Source organism: Thalassophryne amazonica, chromosome 20 (assembly GCF_902500255.1).
Source record: "Thalassophryne amazonica chromosome 20, fThaAma1.1, whole genome shotgun sequence".
Lineage (NCBI taxonomy): Eukaryota > Metazoa > Chordata > Actinopteri > Batrachoidiformes > Batrachoididae > Thalassophryne > Thalassophryne amazonica.
This window is the reverse complement of record NC_047122.1, coordinates 20,513,514-20,519,304: the sequence shown is the minus strand read 5'-3', so window position 1 is coordinate 20,519,304 and position 5,791 is coordinate 20,513,514. Positions and strand designations below refer to the sequence as shown.

At 41.0% G+C, this 5,791-nt stretch overlaps 1 protein-coding gene across 1 annotated transcript in view; it reads right to left on the bottom strand.

Annotated features, from left to right (window-relative positions):
* Nucleotides 1-5,791, bottom strand: part of LOC117502103 (major histocompatibility complex class I-related gene protein-like) — a 145,329-nt gene that overhangs the window by 31,266 nt on the left and 108,272 nt on the right.

Below are 5,791 nucleotides of genomic sequence, written 5' to 3'. Positions count from 1 at the left end.
GGCGCTGTTTCACCAAAATACAAGGAAGATGAAATCAAAGGAGGGCAGCATAGAGCGCAACTGAGAGCATGCTGCCATTTTGGGGCAAATTGTGCAGAAACTACTGAAGTGACGCTTGAACTGTGCAATATTCCTGGGGTGGGTGTTTGGTTTGAGTTTTTGTTTGTTGATTGAAACTGTATCGGGGGTCAGACTATGAGTTTAAATAACAGATTGCTTAAAGGCTTGGGAACTTGTGTGAAATGCCGTGAGGCAGCTTTGTTGTGATTTGATGCTATATAAATGAAATAAATTGAATTAAAAGGCATTTTGAAAATTTGAGCTGTTGAAAATTTGAGTGAGAAGATTGATGGTTGTGAATACATGTAATTATCCATGAGAGCAGCAATAATAATAATAATAATAATAATAAAGATCTCGAGGTCTGTACCTGGAAATACCAGACCGATGTGTTGTCAGTACAGTCGTTTGTCCAGTTCTGGATCACAAGTCCCGCTATATGGAGCCATAATGCAACTGAATATCCTTGCAGGGGTGGCCAAGTTCGGTCCTCCAGAGCCACCTTCCTGACACTCTTAGTTGTCTCCCTGCTCCAACACACCTGAATCCAATGAAAGACTCGTTAGCAGACTTTTAATTAATTAATTGATTCCTCTGCTGATCACAAAGATGGCTGGATCCGGTCGAGCTTGTGGTCGTTTGTAGACAAAACATCAGTATTTCCATTGGTACCAAGTATTAACTTATTCGCACTGATTATGAGAAACGCGGGCGCAAAAACTACAGCAGTGATCCGGAAATGGGCAAGTGACTGTATGGACAGAGCGAGATCCGTGCGAAAAACACAGAGGTCTGATATCCCCGTACAGAACGAGCAAGTGAGATTAATAATTTGTTTATTATATGGCTGTTATATATACAAACACACAAACTTACAGTATCGCCTGAATATGAAAGCTGCTGACGGCTTGTCGTCAGACCTGTTCACTTTCTTCACCTCCATGAAGAACTTGCTAATGGTCCGGTTGTTAGCTGGTAAGCTTTCAATCTGTGGCTACGTTTACATGCCGTTAATATTCGGGATAAGGTCAATATTCCAGTTTCTGAATCATTACGAATAACCTGTTTACATACTTAAGCAGACAGAGTTACTCCTGTGTACTTGGTCATTGGTATCATGTGGAATATCCCCATCTAAACAGCGATGCACGTCTTCCACCGGTGCTTGATGTGGTCTGGCGTTCGTGCAAATCCTGCTTCGCGTAACTTTTTGGCCACCTTCTAGTAAATGTCGCTATCTCAGTACTTTCTACCGTCAATCAAAGACATTATATTCATGTCTTTCACGATACTAATGAAGTACTCGGTTTCCTCCTCGATCCAAAAGTGTGGTGCTGTGCTGCTGCGTCTGGATTTCCCCATGCTTGTTTACCTCATGTAGGTTGCGCGCGCCGCATACAAGTAGTTGCTGTACTCAAAAGACCAAGATTCCTTGCGGATAGGACATGCTCAGAAAACAAAATAATGTCCCCTTCTATGGGGATATTCCGATGCGCGTTTATATGACCTGATATTCGGGGTAGAAAAGGAGTAACCCAGGGGTCATATTCGGGTTTTTAAAAACCGGAATATGAGCATATTCTGGTTTTTGTGGGTGTTTACATATTATTGCTAATATTCCAGTTATGAAAGGGTTATTGGCTGCATGTAAACGTAGTCTGTGTTTTTTCAGATGCTATTTAGATATTTATGGAGTACGTTCATGTCCGACTTGGGTTATTTTAATCATGTTTTTTTTTGCTTCCTAGTCTGTAACGAAAATACGTATTGTGGAACCGATTGTCATGGTAACCAGCTCGGATGTGGGAAAATATCCAACCAGTAATGAGCCAATCAGAGCGCGCATAGCGTCGCAGCCATATAATAATATGGGTTATCTCACAATGCCTGGAGAGAACTTGAGCACACTACATCAAAGCAGAGCTAGCAACTTAAAATGATTTAACTGGTCCGATTAAGGCGATAGAAGAACACAGAGGAACAGACAGGGACTCACTGCCAGGATGAAAAAACAAAAGAAGAGAGACGTTATTCTAAAAATTGATTTTTTTTTTTTTTTTTTAAGTTTTGAATGCGGTAAATTTTATAGGTTTTAATACCCTTACTTGTAATTATTAGAGGCTCTGTGTCAGCCTGATCCTGTCAGATATCAGAAGCTAAGCAGTGCGGACCTGGTTAGTACTTGGATGGGAGACCTCTTTGGAACACCAGCGGCTGTGTGTGTTTCTCCAGGTAACACTAGAGTTGTGTCAAGAAGGGCATCCAGTGTAAAACCTACGCCAAATATCAATGCGGATCTGGTTGTATCCGCTGTGGCGACCCCGAACACAAAAAATGGGAGCAGCCGAATGGACAACAACCTGTAATTAGTAGAGGTGGGCGGATCAATCCTAATATAGATAATATCGATACCAAAGCTGGTATTGATATTGAACGATCCTCGTGTAAAAAGATCGATACTCAAGCTTTTTTTTCTCTCCCGCACGCAATGACTGCTGCGCACGCAGATTCCATCAAAGTCTACTCTCTGTTTGTAAGAGCAGCGCTGCGCTGTCACACAACACGGAGCAACGCACCCTTGTATTGTGGTTTGTCAGCCCTCTACCTCAGGAGATTTTAAGTTGTGTTTCGTGATATTATTTAAACAAAAATGTTGATTGTGATAATAAAGTATTTTGTTGTGACGTAAAATGTTTGGCGAAATTCTATCCTAGGTCTTTTGGATCCTTTGGATCTATGAAGCTTAAATATGAAAAAGTATCGGTATCAATATCGGAGATACTGGGCCTGTATTTACTTGGTATCGGACCAATACCAAAATTCCCGGTATCGCCCAACTCTAGTAATTATGCAGTTTCTCAGGGTTTACATACATGAGTGAAGAAAGCACAAGAGCGCTCAACAGCCTCAGACAAAATAACACAACCTTACACCTCTTAACATCATATTACTCTGCAAGCATGGTGCTCTAAATAATAATAATAGTTCCTTACCCAATAAAAATACAAAGAATATAATGCATATTTTGTTCATACATTTGTAAAAACTCTGCAACAGACCGGCGTCCTGTCCAGGGTGTACCCCGCCTCACGCCCTATGACTGCTGGGAAAGTCTCCAGCCCCCTGTGACCCTCAATTGGAGTAAGTGGGTACAGAAAATGGATGGATTTATAATAACACTCATTTGGTGTGAATTATGTGAACACACATGAGCATTTTGCCAAATAAACTTCCAGAAAATATATCTCACCTTAGACTAGGTTTGGAGGTCCTGTGACTTATACTCTGATGCCATTTGTATAATGAAAAATCCCACATTTGTTATAATAACAATAACAACTATAATGACTATTTCTATCAGACATTCCCAGGAATCAAAGCACGAAACAAAATCAAGGACCACAGCAGCACATCTGAGACGGAGTCTCTTCCCCAAAGCAATCAAATGTTTTAATGGGATTATTAACCATCATATGATAAAGGGAAAACCTCTTAAATCATTCTAAAGTCAGTTTTAGGCAGAAACAAGGCAAAATTCCGTAATGCTCTGAAATGTCCAAAGCACAGTGAATGCATCAGCTAGCAGCTCATTTAGCCGCGGCGCTCTGATCGCTTCTGCCGCCTTTTATGATGAAATGAATGAATGAATAAATGAATGAATGAATTTATTCAGCACACACAGTCCAAAACAACAAAAACTTACAACGAAGAAAGACAATGGATTAAGAGTGCATCCGTGTGCCTGAAAGGGTTTAGGCAGAAGCAAAGCTCATTAACGCCTACCCCTTTAATCAAAAATAAAATTATCTAGCCCAAAAGGAGTGGGCGGAAGTAAAAAAAAAACCCCACCTATTCTCACTCCCATTTTCAACCACTTCAAACTCTTCAGCTTAAAGGACACAATCTGAATGATGGCAAACAAATTTACATTTACAAGGTTACATTTACAAATTTACATTTACAATTGGCAACACACAAAACTCATCCTTCTTCAGCAGATACATATCTTCAAAACATCATGTCTTTATATTGCTTTTTAAACTGATTGATATTTGGACATCGTTTGAGTTCCTCCATCAGGCTATTCCATATTTTAGGGCCACACACGGAGACACAGAAACCTTTCTTGGTCATTCAAGCGCCAGCAATTTTAAAATGATAGAAGCCCCGTAAATGATATTTTCCCTCTCTCTCAGTAAAAAATTCTTGAATTCTAAAGGGCACTTGTTTATTTTTCACTTTGCACATTAATTGAACAGTCTTGAACAAAATCATATCGTGTTGTTTTAATATTTAAGATTTAATGAACAATGGGTTGGTGTGGTCACGATAACCTGCAAATAATGCTGACTTTATGTGGAAAACGTTGTACAAAAGCTTCAGATATTTGTCGCTGAGATAGATGATGACTGGTGTGCAGTTTGAAGCAGAAACAAGGTGTTAACCCATGAACCACATCATCAGGGGGATTGATTTTTTTGGGGACCGTTTGGTCGGCGACACCGGTCCCAAGCCCAGAGAAATCAGGAGGGTAAAAGGAGGCAAGGCTTATTTATTCAAATCTCAGCCACATGGGGTGTTCAACCAGTATATTCTGAGAGTCAGGCCCAAGCCCAGATAAATGAGTTCAGCTGCATCAGGAAGGTCATCCAATGTAAAAAAGCAACAATAAATATGCAGGTCAGAAATCAAAATTAAAAATTGGGTCAGGCTCGGGATAACAATGCCCGCCACCAGTGCCGATGCCCTGGCAGAAATTGGACTGCTGCTGGGCAAAGAAGAAGCTTAGGAGAATGTGCCCAGCAGGACAGTAGGAAAGGTAAAAGGGTGGAAGTGAGATTCAGAACTTTGAATGTTGGCAGTATGACTGGTAAAGGGAGAGAGCTGGCTGATATGATGGAAAGGAGAAAGGTAGACACAATGTGTGTGCAAGAAACCAAGTGGAAGGCCAGGAGCATCAGAGGTGGCTTTAAGTTGTTGTATCATAGTGCAGATGGGAGGAGAAACGGTGTTGGGATAGTTTAAAAAGAAGAGCATGTTAAGAGTGTGTTGGAGGTTAAGCATGTGTCTGACAGGGTGATGAGTGTGAAGCTGGAAATTGAAGGGGTGATGACGAATGACATCAGTGCAGATGCTTCACAGGTAGGTTGCAAAATGAGGGAGGAATAAGATTTCTAAAGTCAATTAGATGATGTGGTGGAGAGTGTGCCCAAGCATGAAAGAGTGGTGATAGGAGCAGACTTCAATGAGCATGTTGGGAAAGGAAACAGAGGTGATGAATAAGTAATGGGTAGATATGGTGTCAAGGAGAGGATATGTGGAAGGACACATGAAAGTTGCTTTTGCAAAAAGGATGGAAACGGCTGTGGTGAATACCTACTTTATAAGAAATGGGACAGTGTAAGGTGGTGACAAGGAAGGTTATAGGCAGACAGCATAGGTTGGTGGTTTGTAGGATAACTTAAGAGGTGAAGAAGAGGAAGAGAGTCAGCTCAACAAAGGATCAGATGGTGGAAAATAAAGGAGGAAGACTGTTGTGTGAAATTCAGGGAGGAGGTGAAACAGTCTAGCAGTCTATGGAGGTAAAGTGATTTTGACAATTGGAAAAGGACTGCAGATGTGGAGAGGGAGACAACTAGCAAGGTGCTAGCTGTGACATCTGGACAGTGGAAAGAAGGCAAGGAGACTTGTTGATGTTCAAGAAAGTATAATGAAAATGGTTGGGAAAAAA